The 20,457-nt window shown below is 46.9% G+C and overlaps 1 long non-coding RNA gene across 1 annotated transcript; it reads left to right on the forward strand.

Annotated features, from left to right (window-relative positions):
- Positions 1 to 769: 769 nt before the first annotated feature.
- LOC122470032 lies at positions 770 to 19,477 on the forward strand. Its single transcript, XR_006293798.1, has 2 exons — positions 770 to 868; positions 19,115 to 19,477. It is a non-coding gene; the product is annotated as an uncharacterized LOC122470032 (long non-coding RNA).
- The last annotated feature ends 980 nt before the right edge of the window (positions 19,478 to 20,457 follow it).

Genomic DNA, 20,457 nt, shown 5'->3' on the forward strand with positions numbered 1-20,457 from the left:
CTCTTCTTCCTTGGAGCAGAGAGGTCTGCTCCCAGGTGGCCAGTCCCCACCGGGTATTCCTGGCACACCACGGCAAGCCAGAGCCATGCATTGCCCTCAGGAGGGGGTTCCAGTCTGTGGGAGACAGGCCAGCCACCATACACCAGGAGGCCTCCAAACTCCCTCCACTGGATGAGGCCAAGTGTCTAAGGTCTGTGACCAGCTAGAGCCAGCCTTAATAATGCATGCATGAGGCAAGGCCTGTGTTCCCTAGCAGGATGTGTCATGCTGAGTTGGTGCTTGCCCCTTCCCCGTTCCAAAGGCTCTTTAAAGCAACGCCCATGCCCACGCCCACGAGGAACCTGACGGGAACCACCATCAGGGTCTTCTCCAGATTGAAAAGCAGCAGGGGATGGAGCTGCCGAGCCTGGGCAGCTTTTGCAGGAAAAAGGAGGGCCCTTCAACATCACCAGTGGCTCTTAATGGCACGCGGGAAGCACGGGGCTTGGCTGCCAAGTAAAAGTGCTTCTGGCCAGGGCTCAGACCAAAGAAGCATCGCCAGAGTGCATTTGGGTGCTGGGTCTGGGAAGTAGGACCTCGAGGAAAAAGGACTCACTCCGACTCACTCCCCTCCCTCAAGCTCTTGCCAAAGGCTCCTTTTTGCAGCTATGATAGCTCACGGCCACCCACGGGTGCTGGCGTGTCCACCCATAGGTGCTCTTGCCTGGTGAGAAGCTGCACGTGGCCTCCTTAGCAGGACACACTGCTGATGTGCTAAACTGGTCCTCCCACTGGACCTTCCCAGGCAGCTGTGGGCTGCAGGTGGAAGATGCCTCTTGCCTCCACAGCAGCCACCAGCCCTGCCTGGCTGTATCACACTGCAACACAGGTAGGACAAAGTGGTGATTGCTAGGCTTCTTCCCCAGGGTTTCTCCCTGGGGGCGGGGGGTCAACGTGCCATAAGCCCCCATAAAGTGCTTCCTCCAGGCCAGGAAGGAGGGCATGGGCCATAAGCATTGAGTACAGAGGCCCAAGGAGCCACCTGGAATGGGGCAGAGGCGTCCTGGGCAGGTGCTGGCCAAATCAGGGCCCGGGAAAGCAGAGAAATCTGTAGAGCTGGGGGGTGACAATGGGCATTGTGAGGGTGTTGCTGGGCTGGTGTCCCCACCTGCATGCTGCTGGGAGGAGGACCAGCATACTGGGTATGGGCTTTGCTGCCAAGACAACGTCACAGCTCTGCCAGACCCCCTGCCCAGGGTCTGGGCGCACAGCTCCCACAACAGACACTGGTCTTTTTTTTTTTTTTTAATGCATTCATTTATGTTTGAGAAAGAGAAAGAGAGCACCAGCAAGGGAGGGGCAGAGAGAGAGAGAGAGGGAGCCACAGAATCTGAAGCAGGCTCCAGGCTCTGAACTGTCAGCACAGAGCCTGACATGGGACTCGAACCCATGAACCGCGAGATCATGACCTGAGCTGAAGTCAGATGCTTAACCGACTGAGCCATCCAGGTGCCCATAACAGACACTGGTCTTAAGCAGGGGTCCAACCAGAGCACCTCTGAGGCCTCAGATGCCCTGTCCTGGGCCGCAGGACCAGCCGCCCCGAGGTCTGGAGCAGGCCTGTCTCAGGTACCCCATCCATACGCAGTGAGACTGTTTTGGCTGCGTTGGGTATTCAAGATAATTTTGAGGATCAAAAAACAGAGACTGTCAACAACAAAAGACAACCTAATTCCAAAATGGGCAAAGAACCAGACTGATGTTTCTCCCAAGAGGAGCCAGCCTGAGATGGGAGCTGAAGATTCCTGAGACCTACCTGGTCCCAGGCTTGCAACCCTGGCCCACACACACAGCCTCCTGTGGGCCTCCCTGCATTCAGCCTGGCCCTCGGACCATTTTTAAGTTTATTTATTTATTTTGAGAGAAAGAGAGTGAGTGAGCAGGGGAGGCAGAGAGAGAGAGAGAGAGAGAGAGAGAGAGAGAATCCCAAGCAGGCTCCATGCAATCAGCACAGAGCCCAACTCAAGGCTCAAACCCATGAACCACAAGATCATGAACTGAGCTGAAACCAAGAATCAGGTGCTCAACCAACTGAGCCACCCAGGTGCGCCACCTCAAGACATTTTTAAAGAGCTTTCTGAGGACCTAACCATTCTGGCTTCTATCCATACATCTCAATGTCAGGCCACACCCCTCTTGCCATACTGAGCCCAGGCACCCCACCCCCCCTCTTGCCTCCTCTCCCCTCACTTGGCAAGATCCTTTCCATGCCTTCTCCCTTAAGACTCATCTTGGCACCCCCAGTCTTGGCTGGGATTCCCCCCTCCCTTGCTCCCTCCTGGCATCTCAGTGTACCTCCAGTTGCTGGCACACAGCAAGTGCTCTCAGTGAGAGCTGAGTGGGAGAATCAGGGCAAAGGGGCATTCACAGACAGAGAGGCTTGGGCTCCTAACTTTGTCAGACAGCAGGATAGACAAGGGACCCCGTTTGGGGGAGGGATGTGGGTAGGGCCTCCTGGAACCCCAGGGAGGACACAACTATGACAAGGAGTGGGGTACACCAAGAATGGAGAGGGGCTGACAGCGGTGGTCTTGGTGCCTTTGTGGTGGCCAGGACAGCATTCCAGTCCAGGACGGTCAGGCATTTGAAATATGGCCTACAGCTCCAGGCTATTCCAGAGGGCAGATGGGTAAACAGGAAGTGAAGTTGTGTCAATACCTGGGAGTGGAAGGAGACTGGAAGTGGCCAGATTTATGGAGGACAAGTATGTATGAGGCCCCCCACAGCCTCCTTCTTTACCCAGCAAACTCTAGTCCCGGTGCCCACTTTCCTCCACACCTGGCAGGTCACTGTTGAGAGGAGAATGGTATTGGGCACAAACCATCTGTCTGAAACAGAGATGGGATCTTTCCCAGCCCCACAAGGTTGCTGGAGAAGCTCCCTGGGTGCAGAGAATAGGACAGTGGCACCAGCTCACCCACAGGACTGCAGGGCCTTGTCCATGGCATAGAGAACGTCTTTGATAGCTGATGCTTTTTGAGACTCAGATGAAAGAGAGAGGCACACAGATGCTGTGGATGTGTGGTATGGGACAAAGGCTGCCTGCAGGATGTCAGAGCCTTGGATGGTGAGGCCCCGCAGTGAGGAGGCCAGAGAAGCCTTGGGCTGCGCTGGCCATGTGCAAGGACTCGCGGATTTGCCCTGTTCTCCCCTCCCAAGATGGCCCTATGAGTGGCCATATGAGCAAGCCAGTCATCAGAGTTTACGTGTTTTTTGTTTTTTATTTATTAATGTTTATTTATTTATTTTGAGAGAGACAGAGAGACAGAGAGAAAGCATGCACAAGCCAGGGGTAAGGGCAGAGAGAGAGAGGGAGAAAGAGAATCTCAAGCAGGCTCCATGCTGTCAGCTTGGAGCCCAATGGGGGGGGGGGGGGCTCGATCTCACAAACCGTGAGATCATGACCTGAGCTGAAATCAAGAATCTGACGCTTAACCGATTGAGCCACCTGGACATCCCTGAGTTTACATGTTTTTTTAAATTAAACTTGTTATTTTGAGACGGAGTTGTAAGAAATAATACAGCAGTTTCTCCTAATTGTAACATCTTGCAAAACAATATTATATATCACAATCCACTCCGTATAATCCCTGGGAACCTCCATCTCTATAATGTTGTCATTTTATGAATCTCACATTAATGGGATCATATAGTATGTAGCATACAGGGATTGGCTTTTTTCACTCAGCGTATTATTCTGAGATTCATGCAGTTTGCTGTATGTGTAGGTACCTCCTTCCTTTTATATATATATACACATATATATTGCTGAGTAGTAGTATGTCTGCGTTACGGACATACCAAAGTTTGTATTTCAGTTTGTAGCTAATACAAATATAGCTGCTATGAACATTCACATGTAAGTGTTTGTGTGGATGTAGTTTTCATTTCTCTGGGAGAAATACCCAGGAGTGCAATTGCTGGGTCCTATGATAATTGCATGTTTAGGTTTTCAAGAAACTGCCAAAGTGTTTTCTAGAATAGCCAAACCATTTTACATTTCCACCAGCCATATATGAATGATTCAGTTTCTCTGCATCCTCACCAGCATTTGGGACTGTCATTTTTCCCCCTAGTCTTAAATGTTTATTTATTTATTTTGAAAGTGGGGGAGGGGGGGTGGGGAGGAGCAGAGAGAAAGGAGAGAGAGAATCCCAAACGGGATCTCACCAATCATGAAAATCATGACCTGAGCTGAAATCAAGAGTCTGACACTTATTGACTGAGCCACCCAGGCGCCCCTGAAATATTTTTTATATAAGGTGCAAAATTTAGGTTGAGTGTTTTGCTTGCCTATGGATGTCCAATTACTCCAACAACATTTGCTTCATCCTTCCTTCATTGAGTTGCTTTTGAACTTTTGTTCAAAATCAGTTGGACATGGGGTGCCCCAGTGGCTCAGTTAAGTGTCTGAGTTGTTTTGGTTTAGGTTGTGATCTCATGGTTCATGGGATCGAGCCTCCAGTCTGAGCTGACAATGCAGACTGCCTGGGATACTCTCTCTCCCTCTGTTTCTGTCCCATCCTCCCACTTATGCTCTCTCTCTCTCTCAAAATAAATTAAAAAAACATAAGTTGGGCATGTTTATGTGGATATATTTTGGGAGGGTAACATGCCCTGTTTCACTGATTTGTGTCTATCCCTCTGCTAATACCATACAGTTTTAATAGCTGTAGCCATAGAATACACACACATATATACTGTATATTGATTAATTATTAATATATTAATATATACATTAAGCAGGTAGACTATTTCTTCTCACTTCAGCAAGGTTGCAGAATACAAGATCAATATATAAAAATCTATTGTATTTCTATATACTAGCAATGAACACATGGAAACCAAAATTATAAATACAATGCCATTTACAATCTTTCAAAAAATGAAATACTGAGGTGTAAATCTAACAAAACACATACAGGTTTACATGCTGAGACAACAAAATGCAGCTGAAAGAAATTAAATATCTAAATAAAAGGAGAGACATACTATGTTCATGGGTTAGAAGACTCAACATTGTAAAGATGTCAGTTATCCTCATACTGATGTATAGTTATATTCCCATCAATATATATAAAATATAAAAATATCAAAATTCCTGCAAGACTTTTTTTGTATATATTGATGAGGTTGTTATAAAATTTATGTGGAAAGGCAGAGGAAATAGAATAGCAAGCATTGTTATTTTAACCCACTTAACACAGGTTGGACATTTCATTTTTTTGTTTTACTTTGTTTTAAATTATTTTCTTGTGATAAAATTGACATGCAGTGAAATGCACAGTTCTTAAACTCTCAATTCAATAAATGTTGCCAAGTTTATAGAACCATGTAAACAAAACCCCAATCAAGACCCTATTTTCTGAGGCACCTGGGTAGTTCAGTTGGTTAAGCATTCGTTAGCTCAGGTCATGATCTCATTGTTCATGAGTTTGAGCCCTGCATCGGGCTTTCAACTGTCACCACAGAGCCTGCTTCAGATCCTCTGTCTCCCCCCGCTCTGCCTCTATCTCTCTTAAAAATAAATAAACTTAAAAATAAAAGACCCCAGGGGCGCCTGGGTGGCTCAGTCAGTTGAGTGTTCGACTTCGGCTCAGGTCATGATCTCACCGTTCATGAATTCAAGCCCCACGTTGGGCTCTGTGCTGACAGCTCAGAGCCTGGAACCTGCTTCAGATTCTGTGTCTCCCTCTCTTTCTGCCCCTAACCCACTTACATCTCTGTATTTCTCAAAAATAAACATTGAAAAAATTAAAACATAAATAAAAGACCCCCTTTCATTATCCCATAAAGTTTCCTGTGCCTCTTCCCAGTTAATTCCCACCACCACCATACTTGTCCCAGCCCCACACAACTGCTGATCTCCTATCACCATATATTAATTTTGCCTATTTCAGAACTTCAGATAAAGGGAATTATATAGTATGTACTTATGAAAACTCTGACTTTACCTCAGCATAATTATTTTGAGATTAATCTATGTCCCCAAATGTATTAATAGTTCTTTTTTTTTCTTCTGAGTAATATTATCTTGCATAGCTATGCCACAGCTTGTTCATCCATTCACTGTTGATGGACATTTAGGTTGTTTTCAGTTTTAACCTATTACAAATACAGCTGCTATGAACATATATGTTTGGAAATATATTTCCCTTCCTCTTAGATCCATAATTAAGATAGAATGACTGAATCATATAGGTCTATGTTTATAAGAAACTGTCAGCTGCTTCCACAGTGGTGGTACTGTTTCACTCCCACCAGCAGTATATGAGAGTTCCAGTTGTCCTGTATCCTTGTCAACACTTGTTAGTGTCAGTATTCTATTTTAGCTATTCTAATGGTTGTATAGGGATATCTCATTGCAGTTTTCATTTGTATTTCCTTGATGACTAATGATTCTGAATGTTTCTTCAGTGCTTATTGCCCATGTGTATGTCTTCATTTGTGAAGTGTTTATTCAAATCTTGCCCATTTTAAAATTGGATTATCTTTTTATTACTGATTTGCAGGTGCTATTTTTTTTATTTTGTTTAATGTTTATTTTTGACAGAGAGAGAGAGAGAGAGAGACAGAGCATGAGTGTGGGGAGGGGCAGAGAGAGAGGGAGACACAAAATCTGAAGCAGGCTCCAGGCTCTGAGCTGTCAGCACAGAGCCCGACGTGGGGCTCAAACTCACAGACCATGAGATCATGACCTGAGCCTAAGTCAGTCGCCTAACCGACTGAGCCACCCAGACACCCTGATTTGCAGGTGTTCTTAAATATATTCTGGATACAAGTTCACTGCAAATACTTTTTCTCAGACAAAGGCTTTATTTTCATTTTATTAATGGTGTCTTTTGAGAAATAAATGTTTGTAATTTTAATAAATTTCAATGTATCAATTTTTTATATTTCATGCTTTTTTGTTTCTCTCCAAGAAGACTCCAAGACTCTCCAAGAAGTCTTTGCCTACTTATTCCAAAGTCATGAGTATATTCTCCTCTGTTTCTTCTAGAAACTTTACAGTTTTTGGGTGCCTGGGTGGCTCAGTTAAGAGTCTGACTTCAACTCAAGTCATGATCTCTCAGTCCGTGAGTTTGAGCTCCACCTCGCGCTCTATGTGGACAGCTCAGAGCCTGGAGCCTACTTTGGATTCTGTGTCTCCCTCTCTCTCTGCCCCTCCCCTGCTTGCACTCTCCCTCTCTCTCTCTCTCTCAAAAGTAAATAAATATTTTAAAAATTAAAAACAAAAAAAAGAAACTTTATAGTTTCCATGTTATGTTTAAGACTATGATCTATCTGGGGTCACCTGGGTGGCTCAGTCAGTTAAGCATCTGACCTCAAGGTTCATGAGTTCAAACCCTGCATTGGGCTCTGTGCTGACAGTTCAGAGCCTGGAGCCTGCTTCGGATTCTGTGTCTCCCTATCTCTCTGCCTCTCCCTTGCTTACACTCTGTCTCTCCCTCTCAAAAATAAATAAACATTAAAAAAAAAGACTATGATCTATCTTGAATTAACTTTTGTGTATAGTATTAGGTAGAGGTCAAGGTTCATTCTGTCTCTCTCCTTCAGCTTGTCCAATATCCTAGTATCATTTGTTTTGAAAAATTTTGGTTTTCCCAATTGAGTTGCCATGACACCATTAATGAAAAGTAAATTCTGTTCTGAAATGACTATGTGTTACTGGATACCAATTCAAAACTTAGTGGCTTAAAACATCAGTTTAGTCATTTGATTATCATGAATTCTATGGGTCAGAAATTCAGGAGGGCTCAGCTGGGTAGCTCCTGTAATTTAGGCAGAGAATGTCTGGAATTGGAGCAGCTGGCTGGACATCTCCCTTTCCATGAAGTCTCAGGGCTTTTTTTTTTTCCATTTTTTTTTCTTTCTAAGGGCTCCTCCTCCTCCTCCTCCTCTTCCTTCTTTTTCTTAGAGAAAGAGCACGAGTGGGGCAGAAGAGTCGAGGGAGAGAGAGACAGAGAGAGAATCTTAAGCAGGTTCCACACTCAGCACGAGACTGACATGGAGCTTGATCCCATGACCTGATCGTGACCTGATCCCATGACTTGATCGTGACCTGAGCCAAAATCAAGAATCAGTCTGTTCAATCCACTGAGCCAGCCAGGCCCCCTCTCGTCTTATGGCTTCTTTATATCATCTCTGCAGGTGAGACAGCCTCGCAATCAATCTCTGCAGGTGGCCTAGCCTGGACCTGAAGCATGGAGGCCTCAAGGCTGTAAGCACTAGTGCTCTAGCACCAGGGCAGCTCCAGATGCTGCCTTATCGGTTCTGACCCAGCCTCACAAGTTGGGAGGCATCACTTCTGTTGTGATCTACTGTTTCTAAAATATCTTTTTTTTTTTTTACAATGTTTTAAAATGTTTATTTATTTGAGAGAGAGAGTGTACAAGTGGGGGAGGAGCAGAGAAAGAGGGAGACACAGAATCCGAAGCAGGCTCCAGGCTCCAAGGTACCAGCACAGAGCCCGACGCGGGGCTCGAACTCACAAACTGAGATCATGACCTGAACCGAAGTCATTGCTTCGGACTGAGCCGCTCAGGTGCCCCTGTAATCCACTGTTTCTAAGACAGTATAAGACCACTTACATTCAAGGGGGACTATTAAGGGTCTAGAAGCACATGTGGGATGGAAGACATTGTTGTGGTCATCTTTGAAAACTACAATCGGTAAAACCTCATCCTGTTTTGGGGTCAATCTTTTACTTCTCTGTTCTGCAGGCTGGATAATCTATATTGATCGATTTCTGGCCGGCAGTGTGGGGGTAGGCTGTAGCAGATGGCAGGGACACTCCTCCATTGCGATGAGTTACGACAGAGGCCTGCAGGACAAGGGCAGGGTGGTGGAGAGGCGTGGATCATCCAATGTGTGGTCAGGAATGACTGCAACAGGCATGGTGGAAGAGGAAGGGTGGGAGAAAGTGTGTCCATGTGGATACCAATGTGCCTCTGAGACATCATGTCGAGTGCATGAGTCTGGACCCCAGCAGGGGAGTGTTCCGGGAGCTGAGGGCCACAGGGTGGGTGGATGATGGGGTCAGGGACAGAGGAGGACAGCCAGGGCAGCAGGCGGCCTGGAGGGCCTATGCGCGGTGCTGAAACTCCAGCCTGTGGCTGCACTGCTCTGACTCAGGAAGAAACCCCACACAAGCGTGTTTGAGTTGGCCGGCATTCACGTGGAGGATGGCAGGGCTAAATGCAGCTGTCTCAGGCTCCAGGGGAGGCACTGAGTGAGAGGATGCATTCCGTGCTGGCGGCTGCGTGCTCGATGACTGCTGAGGACAGGCCTGGGGCTGTCCTGGCTGGCCAGGGAGAGGACACCAGGCTGTGTCTGGCTGGCTCTCTCTAAGGCATTGACACCTCTGGGGCCCACAGAGTCTCCAACCATCTCAGTGTTTTTCCTGCGTGGACGACCCCCATTCCCAACTCATAGATCCAAGGGGAATCCCTAAGAAAACACTGTTGACCGAAGATCAAGCAGCTGTAACCCCACCCCAAAGTGGCTGCACTGCCTTCAACAAATGTCCCAGCATCTTGGGTCTCATCTGTGGGTAAGGGGCAGGGACTGGGGACCACCATGGTCCCTCCTCCTCAGGCTGTCTCCTTGGCTCCACCATTTCCCCTTCTTTCCTCAGGCTAAATGGCATCCCACCTCAGGGTCTTTGCCCATCCTCGTCTCGTGGAAGCTGGCTCCTCCTTGCTGCCATCTCAGCCTGCTGGCCTTGCTGGATGGACTGCTCGGCCTGGGCACCACGTGCATCTCTCTCCAGCACATGTGGTTCTTTAATTCATGGGTTAGTGTCCCTCTCACATGAATCAAACCCCTGAGAGCCGTCCCCTGGCCCATTTTGTTCACATGCTTCCCTGTGACACATAACAGGCACAGTGCACGGAACTGATGTGAGAGGGAAGCGACCTGTCTCCTGCAGACCCCAGCCCAAGGGTGCCTTTTGATTGTTGCTTTTGTTTGCTGCAGCATAGGCAGGTGAGGAGAAGTCACTGAGGAGTGCTCCCCATAGGAAAGGTGCCTGTGAAGGAGGCTGTGGACCCCAAGCTTGGGTGAGGCCTGGAACTCCTGGGCCCTTGTCCCAGAACCCCAGCCCCCTAGGCTGGCTGTCCCCCATTCCAACAGCAGCATGTGGAAGCCTCATAAGTATTGCACACTGGATGGACCCTTGAGGTACCATACCTGCTCCTGCCCTGGGCTTCCCGTATGACCTGAGACAACACTGCCCACCAGTCGCTCAAATAAAAATCTCCAGATCACATCATTTGTCCCTCTCCCTCATTCTCCACATCTGTCAGCAAGTCCTAAACATACTCAAATTTTGCTGTCCTCGCCCCATTACCACCTGTATTAGCCAGCTCAGGCTGCTGTGACAAATACCACGGACTTGGCAGCTTAAACCACAGAATGTACTTCCTTACAGTTCTGCGGGGGGGGGGGGGGGGGGGGGGGGGGGGGGGGGGGGGGGGGGCGGGGTACAAGTCTGAGATCCACTGTGGGCAGGGCTGGTTTTTCCTGAGGCCTCTGTCCTTGGCCAGCAGACAGATGTCATCTCCTTGTGTCCTCACACGGTGGTCCCCCTGTGAGTGTATGTGTCCTAATGTCCTCTTCTTATCCAGTCATGTTGGATTAGGGCCCACTCAGATGACCTCATTTAATCTTAAAGACCTTATCTCTAAATACAGTCACATTCAGAGGTGCTGGGGTTAGGGGTTCAGCATATGAACTTTGGGGGAAACAGTTCAGCCCATCACAACACCCAACTCCACTCTGATCTTTACTACCTCAACTTGAGCCTTGGGCACTCCATTCTGCAGTGGAGACCCTTGAGAATTGCACCTTTAGGTAACAGGCCCCACCCCTCACCAAGCACACAGGCCCACATGAGAAGCCCGAGCCCACTCTCCCATGCCTGCCTTGCTTTCTCCCTTCATCCTGGGGGGTCTGGCCAACGGACCTCATCACCTTCCCTCAAACACACTAAGCTCAGTCCCACCCCTCAGGGCCTCCCCTCTACCTGGAGTCAAGTATGAGTGCCACCTGGGCCTTCTCACACAACCCCTGGTCGCATGCCTGTATCTATCTATCTATCTATCTATCTATCTATATATCTATTGAGATAATTCACATACCATGCAATTCACCCATTTAAAGAGTGCCATTCAAAAGTTTGTAGTATAGGAGCTCCTGGCTGGCTCAGTCAGTAGAGCATGCAACTCGATCTCAGGGTCCTGAGTTCAAGACCTACCTTGGGTGTAGAGCTTACTCAAAAAAAAAAAAAAAAGTGCACAAAAGTTTGTACTATACTCAGAATTGCACAACCATCCCCACAATCAAATTCAAAACTTGTTATTGAAATGTAATTTGCATACCACAGAATCCCCCCTCATCCAGTGTGTAATTCAGTGTATTTTCGTTCACAGTGTCATTCACAATGTCACAATTTCATTCAGAATGTCACACATCCATCACCACTCTCTAACGCTAGAACATTTCCATCACCCAGAAAGAAATCCCCTCACATTTGCTCCTTGTTGCCCTCCCCTGGCCCCCAGGAACCACTGATATACTTTCTGTGTCTTCGGATTTGCCTATTCTGGACATTTCATATAAATGGACTCAGACAATAGGTGGCCTTCTGTGCCTGGCTTATTTCGCTTAGCATGATGTTTCAAGATTCATCCCTGTGGTAGCGCGTGTCAGAACTTCATTCCTTTTTATGGCCAGATAATATTCCACTGTGTGGATGGGCCACATTTGATTATCTGTCCATGGATAGACACTCAAGTTCTTTCCACTTGTTGTCTGTCATGAATATAAACACTTGTGTACAAATCTTTGTGAGGACATGTTTTCATCTCTGTTGGGTAGCTAAAATGGAGTTACTGGATCCTAAGGTCATAAGGTCCTGTGTTTTTCTGATTGCCTCGATTTATTATCCATTTCTCCCATCTAGGATGAAGGAGACAGGAGGGGAGGGGCTGTGTCCACTGTGTGGGGGCGAGCATCATGCCCAGAGCTGCCAGGAGTGGGCTGGAGCCAGGTAGCCCTCAGTCCTACCCCTGTGCCACCAACATCCCATTTCCTGCAGCTCCTGCTTCCCTCCCTATTCCATAAGGCCTCCTTCTCCTGCTCCCTCTTCTTTGACCCCCTGCATTTCTGCCAGGAGCAGTTTATTGAGTCCAGGTGGGAACTAAACTGTCCCAGAGAACAGAAATGTTGACCTGTGGGCTCTCCCGGGGTCTCACCCAAGGCCCCAGTTCTGTTGTCACAGATGTCCCAGAGATTACTGTTCTGGAAGGAGGCAGGGCAGACAAGATAGAGACAGACCTGCCCCTTAAGGCCCAGTGCACCCTAACCTACCATCAAGGGTCTTTGTGCTAAGTTGCCACCTATGTGCAGGACTTCAGCTTTTCTAGAACGTCTGAATGAGCCACCACCCAGAAGATGAGCACCACTCACACTTGTCTTTTAGGTGAGAACCCACTTGGTGACTCCCCCCATCAGAGAGCTATAGGACTGGGGTTCAGGGTCTGAGTCTGGAGTCCTGGGCTGTGATCTGGGATCTGGGGCCAGGGAGTGGGGTGAGGGTCTGGGGTTGCGGACTAGAGGCTGGATCTTGGGCTGGGTCTGGGGTTGAGGTCTGGACTCTGGAGTCTAAAGCTGGGCCTGGGGTCTGGGTCTAGGTCTAGGGGCTGGGCCTGGAGTCTGCAGTCTGGGGGTTGGGTCTGGGGGCTGAGTCTGGAGGCTGGGTCTGGGTCTGGGGTCTGGGCCTGGAGTCTGCAGTCTGGGGGTTGGGTCTGGGGGCTGGGTCTGGAGACTGGGTCTGGGTTTGGGGTCTGCAGTCTGGGGCCTGGGGCGGGGGGCTGGGGTTAGTTCTGGGGCATCTAGGCCAAGCCGAGGTAGGTTGGAGCTCCTCTCCTGATACCCAGCTCAGGACAGCCAGTTGTGTATGCTGTCCATGACCCCTCAAATGGGCACAACTCTGCTGCACTGGGCTTCTGAGACTGGGGTTGGAAGTGTGTCTGCAAAGCAGGCTGCAGTCCCCAAAGGAAGCTTCAGTTCTATAGACACTAGCCGCCATTATAGACATGCAAGGACATCTTCGTGTGTGCTTATTGGAAAGATCCTGAGATTCACCCCTTGAACACATTGAGTTTTTTTGAGGGTGGTGGTGGTGGTAAAATATGCATAACAAAATTGACCATTTTAACCATTTTAAGTGTCCAGTTCAGTGGCATGAAGCACATTCACATTGTGTGCAATCTTCACCACCATCCATCTCCAGAACTTTTTCACCTTTCCAAACAGAAACCCTGCTCCCCTTAACTCTCTCCCCTAGTCTCTGGCAACCTTCATTCCACCCTCTGCCTCTATGACTCTGACTACTGCAGGTGCTTCATATAAGTGGAATCATACAATATTTGTCTTTTTATGTCTGGCTTACTTCACTTAGCATGATGTCCTCAAGGTTCATCCATGTTGTAGCAGGTGTCAGGATTTCCTGCCTTTTTTAAGGCTGAATAATATTCCATGGTATGTACATACCACGTTTATCCATTCATCCTTGAACTGCACCATGGAAGTCCTTGAACATATCCTGACTGAGGACTCACGTGAGCCTGGCGCTGAATGGGTTTCTGGGGAAGCACCCCAGACAGAAATTCTGCCCTTAATGGAGCTTATTCTCTAAGTGGGGAAGAACATAAATAATCAAAATAAAGTGCGTAGGTTCTGCAGTGTATAGTGAGGTCAGAAGGGTTATGGAGAACAATAGGAGGAAGGCAGCTCGAGGGCAGGTGGCTGGTGGGGGGCTGTGGAGAGCACAGGGCAGAGGCTTAGGGTGGGGCAGGTGTCACGCACTGCATCCCAGGGAGGGGACAGGTGTGGTGGGGGGGGGGGTTGTTTAAGGGCTGTGAAGGGGGTGAGAGCTCCAGTTTTCATCCTGGCTGAACCACTGGAGCATTTTGAGGAGAGAAAAGGATGTGCCCTTAGTTCTTAGCAGAATGTTACTCAGGCTTTAAAAGGAAGGAAACTGACGCAAGCTACAGTATGAATAAACCTTGAAGACATTATGTTAAATGAAAGAGGCCAGACACAAAAGGATATATACTGTAAGATTCCACATACATGAATGAGGTCCCTAGAATGTCAAATGCGTAGAGACAGAAAGGAGAATGGTGGTTCCCAGGGGGCCGGGGAAGGAAATGGGACCTAGTGTTTAATGGGGACAGAGTGTCCGTTGGGGATCACAGAAAGTTCTGGAGATGGATGGTTGGGATGGCTGTAGAACAATCTGAATGTGTTTCATGCCACTGAGCTGGACACTTAAAAGTAGTTAAAATGGCAGGGCACCTGGCTGGCGCAGTTGGTGGAGCCTCCAACTCTTGATCTCAGGGTGGTGAGTTCGATCCCTACGTTGCATGTAGAGATTACCTAAAAAATAAGAGCTTTTAAAAAAAGCAATTTTAGGGGCGCCTGGGTGGCGCAGTCGGTTAAGCGTCCGACTTCAGCCAGGTCCCGATCTCGCGGTCCGTGAGTTCGAGCCCCGCGTCAGGCTCTGGGCTGATGGCTCAGAGCCTGGAGCCTGTTTCCGATTCTGTGTCTCCCTCTCTCTCTGCCCCTCCCCCGTTCATGCTCTGTCTCTCTCTGTCCCCAAAATAAATAAACGTTGAAAAAAAAAAAAAAGCAATTTTAATGGCATGCTTTGTTATGTACATTTTACTGCAATTAAAAAATTAAATAACAAAAAACAATTCAATGGGGGATATAGTTTCAGTTATGCAAGACAATTAAGTTCTAGAGGTCTGCTGTGCCTATAGTTAATACCGAAGAAAAATTATTAAGAGGATAGATTTTAGGATAAGTGTTCTTACCACAGTAAAAAAAAACAAAAAACCCCCAAGAAGTTGCAGGCCTGTGGGCATAGTGTGCTGCCATGTGTATGAAAAAGGTAGCAGGAGAAAATATGTGCATACACACATGTGCTTGTACATGCATCAAGTACCCTGGAAGGGTACCAAGAAGTTGCCCCATCAGTGGGCGACAGAAAGGGTGTTAGTGAACAGGCGGGAGAGGCAGGCAGAATTCTCTATGTCTGCATCTTTTTACACTTCTGGAATTTTGAATATTGAGACTCTGTCACCTACCGGAAAAAAGTTAAAAAGTAGATTGCTGAAGGGAGGCCAAGCGGAGGAAAACAGGCAAAGCCCCAGGACCAGGCTGCCCTGCCCCACCCCACTGCGGGGAGCTTGCTTGGCAAGGAGGAGTCGGGTGGCCCTGGAGGAAAACCGGCTTTTTATGCAGACACAGCAACCCTGCCCCACACGCAATTCTCCAGATGAAAACTTGAAGCTCCCGTTCTGTCAGGAGCTGAGTAATGGTGACGTGTCTGCATACCAACCAAGCCAGGTCAGCGGGGAAGGAGGCGATTTTGTTTTTCTCCCCCCACTGCTAACCTTGCAAGTCTTTCGCTCAGAAGTCTGGCAGTGTGGTCGGCCTGGCCCCAGTGGCTAGACCAAAGAGACCAAACATATTTGCTTAGGCTGTGGAATTCTGAGCAGGAGGCAGGGCAGGAAGAACTCTGGTGTTCCCCAAGGCGATGCTCAAACCCAGAGCACAGACTCCCAGCAGAAAGCTGCATCTGGACCTCTACCGGGCAAGAATCTTACATAGGGAAGGATTAGCCACAGCGGAAAGAGTGAAATGGAATAAGCAGAAAAAGCCAAGGTTTGTGGAAATGTAATTAAAATCTACTTAGTGTAAAGTCAGGGATGTTAGCACAGACACATCTTTTAAGAAAACCCAAAAAACCAGAGTTCACTTTATTCAGAATTGTATTCCAGCAGCCCAAGACGCCAGGCACTTAATTAAAGAAAAATAATAAGACATAGAATAAGTCTTCTATTTTTATTTTTACATTTCAGAAAACTTCCAAATAAGCTATTACAAAGCTGGTTTGAGGTTTGAGAATCAGAAGAAAATTCAGTATTCAAATTAAGGAGTCATTTTACAGTATCCAGCAGATGAACAGACCTCCAGTAGCAAAATGAAGGAAAGATACATTTTCCTAGACTGAATTCCCCCCAAAATAGAAATTTCTCATGCTTTCTCACCTAAATTCCAGCTGCCCCTGATGCTTCGAGAAGACAGGTCCTAATGAAAAATAAGGATATTCTCTGGGGAGAGAGGCACCAGCATTGAGCAAAGTTAGCCTCCACATGGAAAGAATAAAATCCTTTTGGGACATGCAAACACCATCTGCACCCTTATAACTACCACAGTGCAGGGCTGTCCCCGAACAGGAGGGCAGGAGGGACAGGATAGCACAGTCCTTCTTGGCCACGAGTGGCCGCCGAGCCCCTGGGATGTGGCTGGTCCTGATGTAGATGGGCTGTGAGAATAACACAGCCAAGCTTGTGAGCAAAAGAAGTCAGGTTACCTCATCAATCATTCGCTTATATTGACTACATGTTGAAATGATATTCTGGCAACATGAAATTAAAAAATATTAAAACTGGGGGTGCTTAGTCAGTTGAGAATCTGACTCTTGATCTCAACTGAGGTCTTGATCTCAGGGTTGTGAGTTCAAGCCCCGTGTTGGGCTCCACACTGGGCATGAAGCCTACTTAGAAAAAAAAAAAAAAGATTCATCTTACCTGTTTCTTGTTATTTTTTTAATGTGGTTCTTAGACAATTTAAAATTATACATGTGCCTGGATTCTATTTCTACTGGTATAGAAAATTAAGGAACATTTGGAGATTCAGTATATGACAAAGGCAGGGGAAAGACGGACTTGTTAAAAGCAAATGACACTATGGGGTGCCTGGGTGGCTTAGTCGGTTAAGCGTCTGACTCTTGGTTTTGGCTCAGGTCATGATCTCACAGTTTTGTGAGTTTGAGCCCCTCATCTGGCTCTGTGCTGGCAGTGTGGAGACTGCTTGGGATTCTCTCTCTCTTCTCTCTCTGCCCCTCCCTGCTTACCTGTCTCTGTCTCTTTGAAAATAAATAAACTTGGGGCGCCTGGGTGGCGCAGTCGGTTAAGCGTCCGACTTCAGCCAGGTCACGATCTCGCGGTCCGTGAGTTTGAGCCCCACGTCGGGCTCTGGGCTGATGGCTCAGAGCCTGGAGCCTGTTTCCGATTCTGTGTCTCCCTCTCTCTCTGCCCCTCCCCTGTTTATGCTCTGTTTCTCTCTGTCCCAAAAATAAATAAATGTTGAAAAAAAAAATTAAAAAAAAAAAAAAGAAAATAAATAAACTTTAAAAAAATAAACTTAATGAAAATAAACTTAAAAAAATTTTAAGCAAATAACACTAAAGTCATTTATTTATTTTAAGTTTCTTTTTGAGAGAGAGTGCAAGTGGGGGAGGGGCAGAGAGAGAGAGGGGGGAACAGAGGATCTGAAGCAGGCTCTGCACAGACAGCAGAGAGTCCAATGGGAGGCTTGAACCCATGAACTGTGAGATCATGACCTGAACCAAAGTCTCAGGCTCAACTGACTGAGCCACCTGGGCGCCCCTAAAGCCGTTTAGGAAAAGGCAAAATTGGATGCATACCTCATACCTTCACAAAATTAAACTGCAAACAACGCAAAGTTCTAAACATAACAATGAAACCATAGAGAGAGGATGGGGAAACATGGCTGGATTCCTTTGCAGACAGACTCGAAACACCATGCAATGAAGAAACGATTAAAATTCAATGACGTGGGGGTGGCTGGGTCGCTCAGTCGGTTGAGTCTGACTTCAGCTCAGGTCATCATCTCACTGTCTGTGAGTTTGGGCCTTGCGTCAGGCTCTGTGCTGACAGCTCAGCTCTGTGCTGGAGCCTTCTTCAGATTCTGTGTCTCCCTCTCTCTGTGCCCCTCTCCTGTTCATGCTCTTTCTCTCTCAAAAATAAATAAACATTAAAAAAAATTCAATGACGTGGAAAAAAAAAAAAAAAACAACAACGCTGCCTGTGTGGAAAGTTGGCAAAGGTAGAGATGGATGAAACATAACAAATGGAGAGTACCTTCAGGTTATGTGCCAATATCCCTAGTATATAAAGAACTCTTAATAATCAAGGGTGGGGACAGATAGGAACATGGGCAAAAGATAGACAACACGCAACATGCAATATAAACATGGTCTTAAATGCACAAAGAGATGCTCAAATTCATTTACAAAGACGAAAGTGCTCATTGACCCACCCTGAGATGGCTCAGCTGACACGACAGCTCCCTGTGGGGTAGATGCACCTCGCAAGCCCAGACTGCAAATTTCTCTGTGCCAAGGGGAATCCGGGGTATCTAATGGGACTGAATATGCCTTTACCCTTGGATCTACAACCCTGCTTCTGGGAATTTGCCCTGAAGATACACCTCCAACAGTGTGAAATGCATGGGAACAAATATAGTCATTACTGGCCATTACAACTATGGGAATAATCTGGAACCATAGAGCAGCAGCCATGCAGGGGAATGTCTTGGGGTGGAGTGACCTCCTGATCCATAAGAAGTAGGTCCAGACTACATTGACAAGCATAATTAATATGCTACCTTTTGTTGAGAAAGAAAAATAAGACCGCATGTGAAGATATCTATCTCCTGATATATGCAGAAGAAACCATATCTATCGCTCTGATTTTAAACCTTGCTAATGTTTGCTATAGTCGTAAGTAACATTCAGTCAAGAACAATGGATAGGGTACCCTAAAATTGAATACAAACGGAAAGCCAAACCCAACCATATTTCAAATGATTAAGAAAACGACAGAGATGAAAACAAAAAACAAACTCAATTAATTTCTAAACACAATACTGTCACTACAGACTCAGTCTAAAGACAAGAAGAAATTCAGACCAAGCTTTGTAGGTTTGCCATTTGCGGTGGTGGGTATAGCAATTCTAGAGCTGTCTTGTGTGTTCAGAAGACAAACTAGATAAGAAATACAGGGATTCTGTCAGAAGTTGGGGAGGTGGTGCAGATGTGGTCTGGTGGACGCAAGGAGGAATCCGCAATGTTAGGGTGGGGCTAGAAGTGACAGCGTGAACTCATGGTGCTATTCATTATACTTCTTTCTAGCACCCAGATGACACCCTGGTGAAAATGAGCACACCTAGCTCCTAGACCTGGTGTTGAAGAAACATTCTGCTCTAAAGGAACCCCGGAGAAGTGGTGGAATCCAGGGCTAGGGCAGTGAAAGTGTAAGCTGGATTTGGAGCAGATTGTAGTGGCAGAGAGCAAGGAAGTGCTCAAAAAGGATGGGGACATGTTGGAGGACGCGGGAGCCAGGCTGACAGCATCAGTATAAGCAATGACAGTAACGGATTATAACTTCCTGAATAAAGCAAAAACCTGCAAGCCCATATCGCAACAGACAAATGAGACCGGGAACCAACAATTCTTCCTTGCAGTAGAATGTCAACCAATAAATGGAGAACAAGAGAAGGAGTTTAAAGACCATTATCCTGCAATCACAGTAGTAATAATTGACTCAGGCAAGAATTGCCAATAGGTGCTAGAAAATGGTTGGGGGAGAGGTCCCAGGGAGATGTTTACTTAGCCTCAGAGTTTCTCCCATTGGCTCCTTTATCATTGGCACAGGCGAGAACACCTGGCAGGCATCACCTTTGCCTGGAGTGTTCTGGGCCTTTGGGAAGGGACTCGGTGTCACTCATAATGTGTGGCCATGAACATCTGACCTGGAAGAAATGGTCAGACATACCAAGCAAGGGACATGCTGCAGAACAGGTGGCCTGTGCTCACAGATGCTAAGGTCAGGGACACAGTAGCCAAGGGGTCACTCCAAATGCCTGACAGCAAAATTCAGGGCATGGTCCTGGACGGGAGAAAATAGCTAGAGAGAATATTATTGGTACAACTAGTGGAATTTGAATATGAACTATGTATCCATAACAGTGTTGCATCAATGTTAAATTTCCTGAATCAAATACTTAACAAAACCACGATGAGATATCACCTCACACCTGTTAGACTGCAGCTACCAAAAAATACTAGAAATAACAAGTGTTGCTGAGGATGTGAGGAAGAGGGAACCCTTCTGCACTGTTGGTGAGAATGTAAATTGGTTCAGCTTTATGGATAACAGCATGGAGGGTCCTCAAAAAATTAAAATAGAACTACCATAGGATCCAACAAGCCCACTTTTGGGTATTTATCTGAAGAAAATGAAAACACTAACTTGAAGAGTTATCTACACCATTATGTTCATTGCAGTGCTATTTACAATATCCAAGGTATGGAAGCCAACTAAATGTTCATCAATGGATGAATGGATTACAAAAATTATTGTATATGTACACAATGGAATATTATTCAGGCACAAGAAGGAAGGAAATCCTGCCATTTGAGACAACATGGATGGAGCTTGAGGGCATTATGCAAAGTGAAATAAGTCAGGCAGG

This window comes from Prionailurus bengalensis, chromosome D3, assembly GCF_016509475.1.
Source record: "Prionailurus bengalensis isolate Pbe53 chromosome D3, Fcat_Pben_1.1_paternal_pri, whole genome shotgun sequence".
Taxonomy (NCBI): domain Eukaryota; kingdom Metazoa; phylum Chordata; class Mammalia; order Carnivora; family Felidae; genus Prionailurus; species Prionailurus bengalensis.